General features: G+C 39.5%; 2 long non-coding RNA genes across 4 annotated transcripts in view; both read right to left on the bottom strand.

Annotated features, from left to right (window-relative positions):
• The window catches only part of LOC138687500 (uncharacterized), a 78095-nt gene extending 77397 nt beyond the window's left edge, over positions 1-698 (bottom strand). For all 3 annotated transcript variants that reach the window (XR_011326713.1, XR_011326708.1, XR_011326711.1), the window contains exon 1: positions 640-698. This is a non-coding gene — a long non-coding RNA (uncharacterized lncRNA). The remainder of the gene's footprint in view (positions 1-639) is intronic.
• LOC138687535 (uncharacterized) overlaps positions 695-17739 on the bottom strand; it is a 46274-nt gene continuing 29229 nt past the window's right edge. The window contains exons 6-10 of the long non-coding RNA XR_011326720.1: positions 14994-15091; positions 9659-14587; positions 3896-6857; positions 2680-2818; positions 695-2430 (exon numbers count right to left, since the gene is read on the bottom strand). This is a non-coding gene — a long non-coding RNA (uncharacterized lncRNA). The remainder of the gene's footprint in view (positions 2431-2679; positions 2819-3895; positions 6858-9658; positions 14588-14993; positions 15092-17739) is intronic.

Raw genomic sequence — 17739 nt, 5'->3', positions numbered from 1 at the left:
AGGCTGCCAATTACAGCATGGCTATTTCCTGAACATAATTGATCAGAGCACAAAATCTTCGTTAAGCACTATAAGAGTTCTTCAAATTTGCATGGGAAATGTCTGCCAGCTGCAAGGCTCAGGTAATTGCACTATTATCTCCCCAAAGTAGACAAAACACAGCTTTATTTTTCAGTTAAATCCATACTACCCTTAAAAAAAAAAAAAAAAGGCTGTATTCAGAGGCACACACATGCAGCCCTCTCTCTGTAGTGCTCTCTCCAGCAGTTCACCGAAGTACAAAAATTGGAGTAGAGACTTATTACTAGAAATAATACTGTACAAGTCTTTTGTGAAAGTAAACGTGTATATAAAATCCCAGATTATCTTTCCTACTACTCAATGCCCATTACAGTGTGATCTATTTTCAACTTCACCATTATAAAAAGTGATTTCTTACAAAAATGCAGATATTACAGGTATTGCAAAGAGACCACCCAGTACATTAGGGTTTGGGTTTTTTTAAAATGGAAGATCTTTTTTTCTTCATCTTGCATGTATTCTAATAATTAATGTATGTTCAAAGATATTACTTCAAACTTTTCCTTGGTTGCCACTGATCTAAATCACTATTTGTATTTATTTTTGAAAGCTGCTTACAAGTTTTTAATCCTCAGAAATCCTCTTGACAGCAATGATGTGGTGGAGGCAACCGTAAGAAGGATTTTCTTATTCTATTTAAGAAGAAAGAAAACAGAAACCAAAAGCTATCAGTATACCATGGCCCAGTGGGCTAGTGTTGTTTACATAGCTTAATAAAATTCAAATCCATAATGTATCAGTATCTCTTTTTTCTTTTACCCTGAGGCAACTCAGTTCCACTGAGGCTGGGGGAATCATCCTTGATGTGCAGCACTGTCAGAACAGTGCTGCTCTAACCCTACATTATGCGTGAGATTTATTAGCAATACAATTTTTTTCCTCAATCTCTTCGAACACTTCACAACCATTAACTCTGTTTTCTACTCAAATAATGCTCTGCAGGAAAGTTTGAAAGTACCAGGGGTCAGATTTGCAGCTAGTATGAATGAAAGCAGATCTGCTGAAGCGTCAGGGAGCCATGTCTACTTACACAACTGAAGACGTGCCTTCTTTGTGGCTCCTCTCATTTTCCCGACACGCTCTCTGTCACTTGGATTGTGAAAGCATTTCAGGTCTCATAAAAAGATATCATGCTTTTACTTAGCACATTCAAAGTAGACTCAAGATCTAGCTCAATTACTACTTTGCCTTTAGACAACCTTGCCAGATGGACATTTTGGCGGATATTACAAAAGGCATTAGTTATCAGAAATCTGTGTGGTTTTCTGTTTCCTAAACTAGATATTTATTATCTGTGAGCAGTTGACTCGGCATCATTAATTCATGCCCCATTTGTTTCTTGCATTTGTTACTGTGATCTTTCTTGACCATTCTTCCAATTCTGTATTTTTATTTGGGAAGATTACTAAACTAGTAATCTAATCTAGGTTTGTTTTATTACCATTCTATATATACTTTCTTCTGCTGCTTAAATACAGAGACATTCTTAGGAAAAAAGTTGTAAGGGTTTTATCCTTACGATACCTAGCTTATCGAAGTCAGTGCTGGTTGATAACCAGTTCTTCAAATGATTAGTTCCCCTTTGCCCCACCACAACTATTAGAAAAAAACTTACCACTTTATAAAATTGACTAAAGCTCATTTTACTGCTGAACAGCTGGTTTAGAATGTAACTCTTTTACAAAGTGAATGGTGATTTATGTTGTTTAGCATTAAATAATGGGCTTATGTTACATCAATGCATGGATTACAAACCTGGGCACAAAGAACGCATTTGACGTGCAAGAAATCTTGGAAATCATACATAAGGTGAAGTAGGCTTGTTTCTAGTTGAGAAGGTTTCAAATACAAAGTGATATTCTAACTTTTACAAAGCTCTTCTCTTAGCATTTAATATTTACAATAAGCAGCATGCTGTATATTCAAAGAATGTAAACTTTAAACTGCAGGAATAAATATTTACTATAGATTAGATATATATGCAGAATGATCTAGACACTTTTTTACAAATTCCTCCATTCGCCTATCCAGTAATAACACAGGGCACAAGCACATTTTCACAAATAATGTTACAGTTGCTGTCACTGCTTCTTCACTGCTGTAACACAGTAGTTTCTTATCAATACCACATACTCATATATAACGCAGCCTAGCAAGTGAGATCTGCAATTTTGCTTGACCATACCTTTATGCTGGCATACAACATCAGTAAATACACATGGTGTGCTTCTCATCTCAGTTGCATTGCGCTTTGGGGAGAGTAACTCACGGTACTGTTACATCGGAATCCCAGTTGAATTGCTGAAGCAGCGAAGTAGAAGGATGCCCACAGCAGTGTGAGAACTGTGCCTATGAAACAGAAAAAGAAATGGTAATGCGGACCATGGATAAATAAGGGGAGAGCGGGAAGACAGTACGCCAGCTAGCAGAGTTTGTGGGGCACTCAGTGCGGCGGTCCATCGTATAAAGCACTACACCCACCATCTCATTTCCTGAATTCCTGTGGTGGGATAAGGCTCTGGGAGTCAACGCACCACGTACAGAGCCTGATGTCTTGGATCAATGATTAGTTAGGTCAGGTACCTTGTGCAAAGTCACCACAGCTCTCTTCTCGCCCAGATTTTCTGCCCAGGGATCTGGACCATTGTGAATGGTGCCATGAAGGGTTGGGGGTGGTCTCATCCTGACCCCCATCCAGAATGTGCACCTACAGCCTTGGTCTCTGCTGGGCTTGTCACTAATGAACAAAAGACGAAGGAAATGAAAGAAAGCAGCCTGGGTGCCACAGGTTAGACATAATGCCTTCGGAACAAGGCACGGGGCTGTTACTTCAAAAGGTACTACCACTGGCCCTAGTAATGACATAGCCTAATATCCTAATGTTCGTAATATGCAGGAGGAATTATTGAGAGCTCTTTTATCCTGACTTTCATGACTTCCCACCTTTCCTGGCACCCTTCACTTCCATTGATAAGCTTCAGCTGTACTGAAATAAAAGCTTCAAGCTCAAGAACAACGATGCTCTTCTTGCAAGTTCTATTGCCCAAGTATGAACTGTAGTAAAACAGGAAAGGGGAAGACAGGAGCAGGAAAATTTATACAGTATTGTAGAAAGCCTCTTATTAATAGGATTGTCCCTGCCAAATGACACCACCACCCCCCTTTCTAAAAGCTGTTTGCAGCCATTTCCAAAGCTACTTAATGGATTTTATTTTTTTTTTAATCATGTCTACAATTACACTGCTCTTGCTAAATGGAAACTTTGATTTTAAACATCTCTTGCTTTCATTTAGTGGAATGTCTCATTTGTATAATCCAACTGCTTCTGTTCCTTGGAAAGTATCCTGTTGTTTTTTTAATTTAATGTCTCTAGGTTTCACCAGATCTTAGCTGGGACAAAAAACTTGCAGCTGCATTTGAAAGAAAGAAAGAAAAAGTAAAAGCCAATATATGCTGAAATAATCGTCGCACAGAAGTGTTTGGTCTTGTTCCTAGATTCTGTTCAAGACATTGACACACAGATTGTCATATCATGACACAGACCTGCTCAGAGAAATTTTCATCACTAGCAGCCAAAACCAACAAATAATGGACCACTCCGTGGCTTTCATTATGTCTGATCTCACACCCTGACAATTCAAATCAGACCAAAAACTAGACCCGTAGGCCATCAGGGATTCTTGGGCATATATGAGAGATTCATAAAGATTTATCCAGAGGTAAAGTACTCATTACGCAAATAGATGAGGGTTTTTTTTATTTTGCGCTATTCATTCTTGTACATGGTAGAAAGCAAGGAAATTAGTCCTCCTACCTCTGTGTTTAAGGATGTTTTATCTTTCTGACCGCTTCTAGGTCTAGACTTTTTGGGGGAAGGTTGGGAGAAGGCAGGGTGGGAAGAGGAACCTCCAATAGCAGTTCATCCCTTTTTAAAATGTTTTCTGAGTGAAGATAATACAGCTTCTAAAAGGTGCCTATCTCTTGCCTTTGATTAAAAGAGTAAGCTTTGATAAATACCTTAAACAAGATATCCCAGTTTAGGTGGTTAAAAATATGTGAAAAGCACCACAAACTAAAGCAATACTATGGCACTCTACTTGTAGGATAAGATTCATCCTTATGAAGAAAATATATCTCTTAAATCCCATTTACACCCTAATGTTTGAGGATTTAGTAAGGGCTGCATTTCCTGGGTGATAATTTTTTCTTACGCTACAACCTCACACTACACAATTTCTTATATTGTGATATACAAATAACTGCTCAACAAAGTTTTCCAATAGAATTTATAGAACGGAGAGATACTTTGACACAAAATGTGAGGTTCCTTTTACCAATGGAATAAAGACTATTCCATAAATAATTTCAGTCCAATTGCAGTGCAACAGTTTTACTCCACAGCTGATCCAGTGGGACTTACTTCTTTAAAAACCTCCAGTAAAGCTTTTTATCTTGTATTCTAAAAATACACTGACTGCTTTCATAGACCGGAAAACAAAAGTACTCCCTTCAAATTCCAACCACAATTTAGAAGGGTGCAAAAGAGCAAAATGGAGTCCCATTTAAAAAACCACATATCTTTGAAGTCTGTGAAGAATTTCCTCCTTTTTAGAGATTTTAAACGCAGTGCCAGCAGTCATCCCTTGTACAGCTACTTCTCTGAAGTAGCTCCAGTTCCAGTAGATGTAACTTCCTCTATATATCTCTGCCTGAAAAGTCTGATGAGGCCGTAGCCAGAAAACTTCAGGAGCCAAGGGTCCAGATCCTCAAACATGGATCAGAGGGAGTAAGACATCTTAATAGGAATTGGGTGCTTTTGCAGATCTGTGTCTAAATTGTTTATCATTCATAGCAACCATTTCTTGTGAAAATATTGAAGAAATTGTAAAGGAAAGCCATCACACTGATTTGAAAACTGCCTATTTGGAGTCCCCTTTTACTGCAGTCAATGCTCATGTTACACAAAAACCTTTGTGGAGCATGACTAACATAATTTATTAAATCAGGTTCGGTGATTTGCAATGTTTTTAGCACAGATCCATTCATCAAATAAAGTTTTCAGGTTTAAATTCTTGTACATGAGCACAAGGCTAAATTTCTCAACTTTGGTAGCTGGTCACAGCATTAAGCAGGTAGAAGACAGGTGGAATTAATTCAGCTCAGGAGTTAATACTCCCGATACATAAATATGCCTAAAGAGAAGAGAGGAACTCAATTGCAGTTATAGAAGACAAAATTCTATCCCAGCTGGCCACCACCTTATATCCTGCTTGCATACACTGCATTGTTTCCTACAGACAACGTTCCATGTCTAATTCACCATCATTTGGCATGTGAAGAGCATGCTGGTTTTAAATCATCACTGAAGTTTTGAACAGAATTTTGGCACCTCCAGTAATGATAGCAACACTGATTTCTAAACATTTAAACTCCATCATACTCGAGCATACAGCTCAAAAACCTCAGCAGACAGTCAAAAAAAATAGAGGGCTGTACTGGTAGCAGGCGTGTTGCATGTAGTGCTTTCTTTACAGGTTATTGCAGAGGTGTGTAGAAAAGACTACTACAATGTCTGCCACCGTCTCAAGGGAACAAGCCTCTCCAGGAGCAGCTGCAACAGACCAAACAAGTACAGCGGAAGCCTCTAAGACATTCTCTCAACTCCCATCCTTTTTGGAAGAGCTAAAAAGACAACTCGCGTCTCCCACCCTTTTAATTTACAAGTTAATTTCAGGGGAAAAGATTCTGAAGAGCCTTCCCATCTGCCTTGTGTAATTTAATTTTCACTTCAGATGTAAAGGACCTATGGCCAAACTCCACACTTGTTTACAGCAGTATATTCCCATGTTTACTGAGTTATAACTAAATCAAAGTTTTCTGCCACAGCATTCTGTTTACTTGACTCACTTGGCTCCCTTTACAGTGCCTTTAGCGACACATCCAAACGTTTTGTGGTTGGTAGCTGTTGTCTCCTAATCTTTAGTGACAGCTCAGCTCGATCTCTGGTGTTTTCCAGGCTTGGAAAGAAGACAGAAAATAAAATAGCTTTTTTTCTCATTCTCATTGACATTTTTCCTCATTTTTTTTAGTGAAGGCTCTTTTCAACAGAAGTTTTCTGGTTTTCACTTTTAATGACTGAGTTTTCAAACTCTGAATTTTAATTGTTCTTCTCTGTGGCCTGAGATGTTTCTCACCATTCACACAGGCTTAGGAAAAAGGTTTCTAGTGATAAAAACTGTAAAGAAATGATTATTTGATGTCCGATATAGTAAAATTGCTGTAAATTGAAACAAGTAACATTTTTCCCCTCGTTTTGCCTTACCTCCTTTCCTTTCCATTTTAGAAGGGAAAGACAGCTACAGACGAGGGAGAAACACTGAAAGAAAAACATGATGAAGAGCGCTCTCGGATGATGGTCTGCGAAACAGACCCCTGGTAGTTTTGAACAGCTCTGGTCACTTGCACTCATACAACCAAGAAGAAAGGAAGTATTTATCAAGCCGACACTAGCCTCCTTGCTCCGAGTGCAGAGACCTATCAATTTCTGTCTTTTGGCTAGTCTTTGTAATAAATATAGGCTTGGTGTGTAATGAAAACCAGCTGAGCGTTTCTCAAGGTACAGATGCTTTCTTTTCTTCTGATTCCAGCTAAGATTGTTCTTACTCGTCATAATCTCTCACAGCTGCCAAAAATCCATCTTATCATTGCATGAGGTGAAGTTTCCATTAACAGCTATTATGGTAGCAGAGGTCAGGCGTCCAGTGTCAAATGAGCTGCTAAAGAGAAACACAGTGCTAGAAAATGCTGTACGAGGGAGAAAACCTCAACTGAGGTGTGTTTTATTATTAATTTGAATAGTTTTTATGTGCAGATGTGGCTGGGCTGTGCTGCTGACAGACCGGTTTCTGATGTCCCGGAAAAAGAGAGGGAAATTTGGGGTGTGGAGGAAGTGGGAATATACATCCACTGGGCTGACTGAAGAGGAATTTTAATAGTTTTGATGATGCTCAGTTTTCAGTATGTCAGCCAACCAGACTGGCTGCCCCTTCTTGTTGGAGGGCTCTAATGAAGGAAGCTCTGACCATAAACACCACTTGCAATTTCAACACTCACATCGCTGCACTTGGGGCTCCTGACTCCCAGTCATTGCAGGGGAATAAAATAAAAGCAGTAATAATAATAGTCTTTAGTTTCCAATCACTTAATGGAAAATAAGAAGTTCCCCCCAAAACCAAACTCCATCTCAACATTTTCATTTTTAAAAGATCTTCGTCCAGTAAAAGCATCTGGCTTGAATGCGTTCTTTGTTATATTGAATGACAGTATTTTAATACCCTTCTAGTATGATGATGGCATAATTTTCTTTAGGAATTACCCACCTGGAAGTGCATATTACCTGGAAGACATTTTGAATACTAAAACTGTGTGCATGTCTTTGTATCTATATCAAAGCTATAATCATATGGGAGTATGCACTGTGCAGGTGCCAAGTGTTAATTGTAAGTGTGCTACACTCTGAACAAAGACAGAAGTAAGCAGATCAAAAAATAGGGTTCAATAAATTTAGGACTTCTTTCACAAACCCCCTCAATTTTAAAATAATTAAATGCATAATTATTTGGAAAACCATTAGAAAAATATTGACTATCATGATATATTTTTAAAATTACTTTTGACATTTGAAAACAGAAAGGAATTCAGTATTTGCAGAAAATATTGGCTATTTTTCAAAGTATCACAACATTATTCTTTCTACAATACCTCGATGTTGCAGGCCCAATATGTGTTTTGGCATGCAAAGATTCCTACAAGCCCCTTATCACCCACGCTCAAAGCCCTTAAATATACAGCTACAGACGAAACAGATCCTAAATTGGCAAACTCTCCTCAGGATTAAGGGACAGAACACAGAGAAAGCTACGACTTGCCTTTAATTTTCTTCTTCATTGTGTGGATAGAGCAAAGGTGTGGGCACTTTGCGTAAGAGTAATTTACACTATAAGTGTTGTGCACAGGCACAGTATAGCATGTGGAGTTATTATTTTCCCCCGGACTGTAATTCTAAATACACACTCTACCAAACAACGTCAAAACTATCAGACACCAACACTATTGCAATATCTCTGCAATATCTCTGCAACATCCTGCTGAGCCAAGGGCACCCTTCCTCTACCAGAAAGCCACGTTCCAAGTTTATGGGTCAGGCTTTATGGAGAATGGGACTTCTTTTGGCAACTGCTAGCATTTTTATGCAGCATGGAAAACAATCTCCCACACAGAGCTGTGAGGACCCCGCACTGAATTTAGTCCCATGTTATGCAGCTTAAAAAAAAATCCCTACTATATTTAAACCATTACAAAGCTTTTACAAAATTCCTCACAAAGAAGCACATCAAAACCCATCTTTGCTGACTGTGTCTGCACCTCTGGCAGTAAACTGGAGCAAACCCAGTACCAGTACCCAAGCCACTACCACCAGGACTTGGGGAGCAGCTTATGCTCGGGAGCAAATACGCAGATGCTCTGTGACAATGCCAACACCACATTGGGGTCCCACGGGGGCTGGCAGAGAGGGAGCAGTACGGCTCTGGAGGATAACTGGGAAGTGAAGGGCATATCTGTAATATCTTCCCAGAGCCCCACAAACCTAACTCTTATTCTGTACCTTCTACAATGAAGCAACTCTGAAATAATATAGGAGCAGAAGATCCAGTATTAAGCAGCTTTTTCTACCCTTCTCCCACAGAAGGTATTATGGTGCAAGCAGAGGTGGACATTTCAGTGATGAAGATAAATCATCTCTGAACTAGTCTGCAGCCACTCCTTAGTTAGCACAGAGATATACTGTCTTCCTTAGTGCTAAAATTTCAAGAAAGACATTGAGTCATAGACCATTCAAAAGGATGTTGGTTAAAAAATCCACTATCTTTTACATGGATTAATGAAGATGTTTTTCATTTGTCTCAACTACAGAAAACCTTGTTTTATAGAACGTGTGGTTGACCTATAGACACCAAAGCGTTTGGGTTTGTTTTTTTTTTTCTTTTTTTCTTTTCCTAACTGGGAGAAGATTTACATATATGTCAGGATTTCTGGTGGAAATCTGGTCTCTTTCAAAGTATACTGATAATAGGAATACCAGATTAATGAGCATCTCAGTTGAATTAATGGAAACAAGGCTTGAAAGTGAAAACGTACAGTACTGAATGCAAGTAAAGAAAAGAAGATATACTCTGCTATTTAGAATTGCACTTTGAGTAACTGTGAGTGAGCAATAGATCACTAAGAACATTTTTCAAGATGTTTTTTACATTAAACCCAATCTTTTGTAACCTGTGTTCTGCTCCTTAATGCTGGGGTCCTCCTTAAATGCAAGATTGAGATTACACAAGGATAAAACATCAGCACTTCTACCGTCGTCTCAAAATTACAAGCAAAAAAGCAGTATGCATGCATGCATCTCCGACAAAATAACTTTCAAGGCTCCTGCGATTTAGCACATTTCTGTCTTCCAAGTAAAAATGGGAAGCCAAACCCAGCCTGAAGGCAGAACAAGATGGGACAAGGATGCTTTTACCAGGGCTGGCTGAGGAAGACTGCCACAGCCTTTGCCAGCCAGTCGCTGCTTCCTTTGGTGCTGGCCGTCTTACAAGTTGCCCTTTATGTCCCGAGAGGATAGAGTGCATCTGGCCAAGTTGCACTCTCTTCTTACCCTCTCACTCTCACCCTCGCTCTCTTCTTCATAAAGAAGGGAAGATTTTATCACCCTGCTTGCAAAGAGATGCAGAGAAAGATCTAGGAAATGGCATCCGAGATGGACAGGGCCCCGGAGAATCTGTCACACAAAACAGTGGTGGATGATATCAAACAGCACCAATACAAGTATGATAAATTTGAGACAGTAACTGAAATAAATAAATTAGGGAAAACCAAACAAAAAGTATTTCCACCAGCAAGATGTAATTGTAGACATCAATGCCACAGGAAGCTGTGGAGATAAAAACTGAAAATAAGAAGTTATGCAAGATACATAAACATCAAAAATATAGAGTCGTAATTAATGTTAAAAACGTTCGGCTTTTATCAGCATCACACTTGATGTAGCTCATGATTCTTTTGCTTACTTAGTATTACACATTTCTTTGTGGACTACCACCAAACACCAGCAGCTGTAGATGACAGACTTTGGGTCTGATTTAGTGTGGCAGCTCCTATATTCCCTCTAGTTTCTCTTTTCCTCACAGTATGAATCCATCACATTCCTATGCACCAGAGCAGAAATAACAGTATTTCCAGTTAAAACTGTTACAAAAATTAAGTTCTGCTTTGTTGGTTACTATTATGTCAGGAAATTTTTTTTTTTTCTGAGAATTTTTCTATAAAAGAAAGATGTTTCCATCCACGTTTCTTAGTCAAACTTTTGATTTCATTAAAAATCAGAAGCATGAAATTTGTTGAAAAAAATTTTGAATTGAAAAAATATTACTGCAGTTGTACAGGTGCCTCAGCACTCTATTATCCTCTAGGTTAGGGTCCTTGACCAAGTAACCTGTCTTTTGATGCTTTAAAATCCCTTCTCTTGTTGAACCTGGTGCTTCATGAGAGATGGCTGGGCCCTGGCCCTCAGGGGAATAGGGGTCTATGCAATATCCAGTGTAGTTTTCACGAGTCATCATATCCACACTTCCAGACAGATTTTTCTTTGGGGTACCTTTGGGTTTCTTTCCATAGATAATTGAATTTCCAAGTAAAACATGAAATGCAGAGTTTTACATTAAAAAAAGAAAACCAACCAGCTTTGATATATAATTTTCAACCTGTCCTACTCATTAGTATACACTTAGTATTTCCATGTGTGCTGAGGAGATGGTATTATACCTGGGTTAATCATATATACTCTGAAATACATAACTGCATCTTGAGCATCTGCAAGATAGTTCTGACAGGCCTGGCAAATAACCTGGGAGCTGTACCAGATCTCGTTTCCAAGTTTAGTAACAGGAAAATAAAAGCATCTGATGCATCCGGGCAGTAGAGCAAAACAGTATGTACTGACAGGGGCTGAGCTGGGTTTTTTTTATGTAAGTAGAACGTTGCATGGCTTATTTTTCTGTCAGTGAGCCAGAAGTTCATAGGTAGTGGGGCTAAGTCGATCCAGAGTTTACTGGAAGGGAATTTCACTCACACTGCAGCATGTCCTCTCAGCACAATGCTGGCTCCTTCCAGCATCTCCTTTCTTCTCCCCTCCATCTCCCCTATGCTTTTTGTTATTATTACTAGATTCAATAAGGTAGCAACATATGTGTTATTTTTTCCCAGTCCAGCAACAGTAAGTGTTAAGTAGATGATAGTTCCAAAATGCAACGTGTATATCATATTTTGTGACTAACACAATCTCCCAATCAGGACATTTTGATCTTCCAGTTATAGCTAGGGACTTTTTCAGGAAATGATCTTTTTACGTGCTCTCATAAACTCTCAGAATGTCTGGTTTTGTTTCACTCTCTCTGCTAAAGAACACCAATAGTTTCTCTTTGGTTTTCCCCATGTATGTTTATTGAGCTGATAAAGACTGCAAGATGTATTGAAAGAAGCACTTGGTTTATTTTGCTTTATTTTGGCAGTGATAAGAGAGTGGAATCCATTTTAAAACCAGGAGAAAAATAATTGGCATGTCCCAGTTATATTATATTTTATACATACGCATTCATGAATGCACACATACACAGATTTTTTTTTTATTTTTATTTTTTTTTTATGGGTACCTTCCTGACTTGCAGCCAAGCCATGTAAATGCTAGCCAGCTCGTGCATTTAATTGTATCAACATATAATGGTAGACAGATTTTCCTCCCTTCTGTGCTGCAGCACGAGAGAAAGCTTTCATAGGAAACAGGAGAGCGCAAGGTAAGGGGAGCAAAAAACCTAACTTCCATTGTACAACAGAGATAGATTAAAGCACATACACATCTAGATGATATACTGAAACATAGTGTCAGGCCCTCTGTATAATTTATAGAATACATGCCTGAACTAATATATGCCTTAGGGAATAGTTAGTGGTGAGTGGAAGCCTTGCTTAAGTGTAGTGGTTACATTAAAATCAGCCTAGACTAGCTAATGTTCTGTTTTGGGTACACGCAACAAAACAGAAGCTGCAGTTGAAAACTCAAGAAAATCTGCTGAACTTTCAGCCCTCTGTGTCTCTGTCTCCCTTTTCACACACACACACACGCATCCCCCACACCCGGTAAATTCCAACCAGGAAATAAAGAAAATTGCTTAAAGAAACAGGTATTACTGTATTGTTATTATGGTCAACATTCAGTGGGATATGCAAAAAAATATACTTTATGCCTTTTAGGCTTGAAACTTCTGTTAAAGAACAAAAAAGACTGCAAGTTCTTTAACCAGTACGTTGAGTTGAAGGTAAGGTCATTGCTTGCCAGCAGGCTATGACTGACTCTAATTAAACATTTTTATACCACTCATCTGTTGCTGGGGAACATGTCATTAAAACACAGGAAACATTAATCTACAGATTAATGCTATAAAAAGAAAACTTTTACACAATCTTTACTTCCAATTAAAAGAAGCTTACAAAACATTAACCCTTGGAATACTACAATGCCACCACCCAGTAAAAGCTCCAGGTAGATGTTTGCCTTACTCCACTAACTGCCGATTTCTTCATTTAGTCACACCAGTTCTGCCCCAGTGTAAGTGTACTTATCTGAGTGACATTCACCCACAGCACGTATACTGATCTAGTCTTTTGCCTACACAATCACAGATCTTAAATTAGGGAATTGCTAATGTGTATTTACTACATTTTGACTATTTGGAACAGATTTCAAATACTTTTCAGAAAAATGGTGGGTGATCTCTCTATAAATCCCTATGTCTTAGGCCAGTCAAGAGCACAGCGTATACTATTATTTATTCTTTATTTATTTTTATCAACCACTGTGGTCCATCTTGAAGCAATTGCATTTCTGTGTGAAGGCATCTCTATGCTAGCTCCATCTGCTTATAAGACCAAGTAATGTTTTGGACTGGGTTTTGGGGTAGGGGGGAAGAGGCAAAGGGGGATTTATGGACAGATGCAGATTTCTGTGCTCTTGTCTATTTACCAGAAATATGCAATTTGCTATTGGTTGCGAGGTGCTATTTAGTCTCTTGAACCTCTAGTTCGCTTACTGAATTCCCCCATTTATTCTGTTTCCTTTCTGTAAGGAGCTATGCTTAAGTTCAAACCCTTTACAAAGGGTTTTATAGCCAGTGAGATTAGCAGTACTTGATTGAGAAGGTGTAACTAGTAACATTCATTTTGTCTTAGATTTGACAAACCTATATACATACAGAGAGCGTATTCAGTATAATTGTTAGTATTCTACTAAATTTGAGGAGTCCTTTACATTTTTAAGGCATTTGCTTCCTATTGGTATCTATATGTGAATATGTATAGATGAAGAAACAGAATATTTATATGTAACACTATCTCAGTCTGCATATTTAGAAATTTAGCACACGGTTTCAACAGTAGCTTATTATTACTGCTTTTACTTTTCAAATATTTTTTAATAAAAAAAGTCTGTCATCCAGGCCTCAATGTTACACAAGCATTTAGTTAAACTAGTTAAACAAGATCAGATTGTTGCTGGAACCACGCTGGCAATATTTACAGTAAAACTCACCTGGCTTCAAGTATTGTTCCAAAGTTGAAATTCAGCCCAGTCTTGAAAGTTCACAAAGGTTCATTAGCTTATTTGAGCAAAACTTAGGCTCATTTTCAAGTAAACTTTGGCTGATATTTAGTTCTAGATAAAGGGCACAGTATGACAGTGATATGATTAAAATGTCTTGAATGCAAAACCTCTGTTCACTCTTGTGAAGTGGAAGAGAAACATTACTGGTTTGGTTACCCATTCAACACTCATAAAATCAGTCGCTCGCTTTCAGAGGGAGGTTTACTGCTTATGCTCACAAATACTCACCACGCAGCTAAAGGATTTACACAGTCAGCTAAGAAGAAAATACATAACATGGGCAAGTGAAAGCATCGCTAGTTATTTAGGGAGATAAAATGCCTCCTAAACTGGAACGAGCAAAGTATATTCTACCTTAACAAGAGACAAAAAGGGAAAACAGCAGCCTCTAAAATCCTTACAGACTTAAAAATCTATTCCACATCATTTTCATCACTTAATGGATTTATAGATTAATTGTTTCTTATTGTCCATTAACCCAATGACCCAGATTTTACTGCAGCTCAGATCCAAACAAAAATCTTTCTAATCATATGAAAGACCCTTAATGAAGTTTAAGGATACACTGTAAACCTGGTTTGTCCTACCATGCCAGATTGCATATTACTAATCCGCAGAGAGTTACAGCTAGTTTGTCAAGATTAAACAAGGGAGGAATGAGAAAGTATTATTACCTCCTCTGAGGCTTCAAATCAGTTTTCAGTCTGCTGCGATGACCCTGGCCACCTTCAAGGTCCCCTGGAGAAAAGAAGGAGAGGAAATTAATAAATAGGGATTCATAAAGATGGCTGCAGCTCTAACCAGCATCCACTGCTCTCTTTTTTGACCCCTTAGTATATTGTGAAGAAAGAACGCCTCATCCATATGAAAATATAATAAAATGCATGTGTTTCTTTTATATATGGAAAAGGTATGTAATTAGTTTTAGTTTAAAATAAAAAAAAATGAAGACTGGATGAATGTATGCTCACAATAAAAGAGAAAACAGCACTTCTTTTTCTTTAGAAAGGCTCTTTCTTAAAATCCTACTAAAACCAGCAGATGGACTAATTGAATTTAAGCTAAAAATAGTACACACCCAGAGGAGGTTAAACTTTAGTCTCACTTTGTAGAGGGTGTCAACTATATATTTAGAGGGATCCACCTTTTCCTTGGCCACTTGGGATGGTGCATCATGCCAGACGGACCGCTTCACATCACAGCAATGCACTTTTTCATCCCAGTCTCCTCTGGCATCTTTGCCTGGGAATCAAACACAGACCTTTACTGCTTAATAAATCATTATCTTTACTTTTACTGCTTAAAAGAGGACCAGAAGTCTCATTTGAGTATTGAAACTTCTGATTGCCCACATAATTTTTAGTTCACTCTCTGGCTCCATTTAGGACTCTCCCAGCCAGTTCTCTTCAAGACAAATGTGGAATAGAGGATTTTAAACCTAAAGCTGTGCGGACACAAGGAGTCAATGCTCCATGACTCTGGGACTAGAAGCTCTTTCCTGGTTTGTGCCTAATGGTAAAACTGAATGGATTTTTCCAAAGCACAGTAAAGTTTTCAGGAGGCAAGGAAGGCTTTTAGGAAACAGCCTTGCTCTGTGACCTTTTGGGATGTTAGAAAACCTGATGCAAGTTTAATTTGTACATCTTCACATACGACCGAGTCCCATTTTCACACATATTGCTTCTTTATGCTGCGTCTCTCTTTAACAAATATGTCGCAAGACATCAAGAAAATTTCACAAAATTCCAGGTTTGATTGTGGATACTCTTTGATAAACTGTAAAAATGACTGACCTCCTATTTAAACCATAGATCTGCTCTATACAAAAAAGTAGAATCCACCATTTTTTTGTGTTTCTCCTACCCAGCTATATGCAATTTCTCTACTTAAACAAAGTATTTTTCTTTTTTTCAGCTCAGTCTGGAAACTATCTTTCCCGATAGTTCATCACAGAGCAATTGTAGCAATTCCAAAGCATAATCAAGGTACAACTGAAGAATACATGGATTCCTCATGTAAAAAAAAAAGTCCCAACACTCACACAGGATCAGAAAAAAAGCTACTCTGAATCACCCTAGGAAAAAAAAAAAACCAACACAAAACCAAAACACAAAAGCAATGTCCTCTCTTTCCCTCCTTTCCTGAGAGAAGATAATACAAACCAGCTGTAGTGGGTTGGTGTGGCAAAGTTGTGGTAGCAGGGGGGCTACAGGGGTGGCTTCTGTGAGAAGCTGCTAGAAGCTTCCCCCATGTCCGATAGAGCCAATGCCAGCCGGCTCCAAGACGGACCCACAGCTGGCCAAGGCTGAGCCCATCAGCAAAGGTGGTAAGGCCTCTGGGGTAACAGATTTAAGAAGGGGGAAAAAACTGCACAACTGCAGCTGAAAAGAGGAGTGAGAACATGTGAGAGAAACCCCTATGCAGACCCCCAGGTCAGTGCAGAAGGAGGGGAGGAGATGCTCCAGGCGCCGGAGCAGAGATTCCCCTGCAGCCCGTGGGGAAGCCCATGGTGAGGCAGGCTGTCCCCCTGCAGCCCAGGGAGGCCCACGGGGGAGCAGATCTCCACCTGCAGCCTGGGGAGGACCCCACGCCGGAGCCGGGGGATGCCCGAAGGAGGCTGTGACCCCGTGGGAAGCCCATGCTGGAGCAGGCTCCTGGCAAGACCTGCGTACCCATGGAGAGAGGAGCCCACGCTGGAGCAGGTTTGCTGGCAGGACTTGTAACCCTGCAGGGGACCCACGCTGGAGCAGGTTTGCTGGCAGGACTTGTGACCCTGCAGGGGACCCACGCTGGAGCAGTGTGTGCCTGAAGGACTGCAGCCCGTGGAAGGGGCCCACGCTGGAGCAGTTCGTGAAGAACTGCAGCCCATGGGAAGGACTCACGTTGGAGAAGTTCATGGAGGACTGTCTCCCGTGGGAGGGACCCCACGCTGGAGCAGGGGAAGAGTGTGATGAGTCCTGTCCCTGAGGAGGAAGGAGCGGCAGAGACAACGTGTGATGAACTGACCTCAACCCCCGTTCCCCATCACCCTGCACTGCTGGGGGTGAGGAGGTGGAGAAATCAGGAATTAAAGTTAAGCTCAGGAAGGGAGGGGTGGGGGGAAGGTGTTTTAAGAATTGGGGTTTATTTCTCATTATCCTACTGTGATTTGATTGGTAATGAATTAAACCAATTTCCCCAAGTCGAGTCTGTTCTGTCCGTGACAGTAATTGGTGAGTGATCTCTCCCTGTCCTTACCTCGACCCATGGGCCTTTTGTTATATTTTCTCTCCCCTGTCCAGCTGAGGAGGGGAGTGACAGAGCAGCTTTGGTGGGCACATGGCATCCAGCCAGGGTCAACCCAGCACACCAACCAAACAAACAAAATTACAGGGATAAACACAAGGAGGAAGGGGAAGGGAAATGGCAAAGAGACAAAGGGGAAGGGGAAGTGGGAAAGGAGATGGACCTTTTTGATAGGAGGTAAAAAACCACACCTTTTACTTATAAAAGATAAACCAAAATTAAAACAAGCTTAAAAATATAGATCTTTCATATTTGTTCCAGGTTACCCTTTGGAATACAATTACATTTTAAAGCATGACTATGCAGAGTAAATAGCACTAGGTAGTCTAATTTGTATTTATAATTTAAAGTATTGCTGAAGAATCACTGAGTGAGGAAGTAATGTAAACTCAGAATATGTGTTCAGGAGCATTTGCTCAAGTGAAAAAAAAGAAAAAACTGTAGAGTTGCTACTGTTGCTCAATATTAAATCTGAGCAGCTGGGTCTGAATGATTTATGTGCTGAGTTATTAAAAGTAAATCAAATAAACACATGGGAACACTAGTCATTCCATTAAATCCCCCTCAGGTTATTTCTTTTATATATCAGCAATTTAACCAAGCAG

Source organism: Haliaeetus albicilla, chromosome 1 (assembly GCF_947461875.1).
Source record: "Haliaeetus albicilla chromosome 1, bHalAlb1.1, whole genome shotgun sequence".
NCBI lineage: Eukaryota > Metazoa > Chordata > Aves > Accipitriformes > Accipitridae > Haliaeetus > Haliaeetus albicilla.
The sequence above is the reverse complement of the archived record's forward strand: the minus strand, read 5'-3'. Positions and strand labels throughout refer to the sequence as shown.